We start from the raw sequence: 578 nt of genomic DNA, 5'->3' as shown, positions 1-578 counted from the left end.
CATTCTGTCTTCTCCTGTGTCTAGCTTGTCTTCTCTTCTGCCTGTTTCTGTATATCTGTCCTGGTAAACTGCCTTCTTTTGGAAAACTCTCCCAGGCAAACTGCCTCGTCTCTCTCTCTCTCATCGCCTCTTAGTAGCTTCCCTTTCCTCTCTCTTCTCATGAGAGTTGGGCACATCCATTCTGTCAAGTCTTTCACTGTTTCAGCCACTCAGTTAGACATCACTTTCAAACACAGGCGCTTCCTTCTACAAACTGTCTTCACCTTTATTGTTTGGGATTAAAGTTGTATCCCTCATGCCTGGATCTAAGCTTTTCTTTACCTGACACTTGCTCTAGACCAGGCTGACCTTGAACTCAGATCTGCTTGCTTCTATCTCCTGGGTTAAAGGTGTGTTTGTATTCCAGCCAGATCACACAGACCTAGAAGGTCTTTGGATGTAATCTCTCAACAGAGCAGCCATGTTCTGAATTAACATTCCTCTACAGACCCCACACACACACATGTACACATACACACCACACACACACCACAGCACACACTACACACATATAACATACACATACACACACACACACA

The sequence above is a fragment of the Psammomys obesus genome, unplaced genomic scaffold (genome assembly GCF_907164565.1).
Source record: "Psammomys obesus unplaced genomic scaffold, mPsaObe1.curated_primary_1811, whole genome shotgun sequence".
In the NCBI taxonomy this organism is placed as follows: domain Eukaryota; kingdom Metazoa; phylum Chordata; class Mammalia; order Rodentia; family Muridae; genus Psammomys; species Psammomys obesus.
This window is presented reverse-complemented; position numbering follows the sequence as displayed.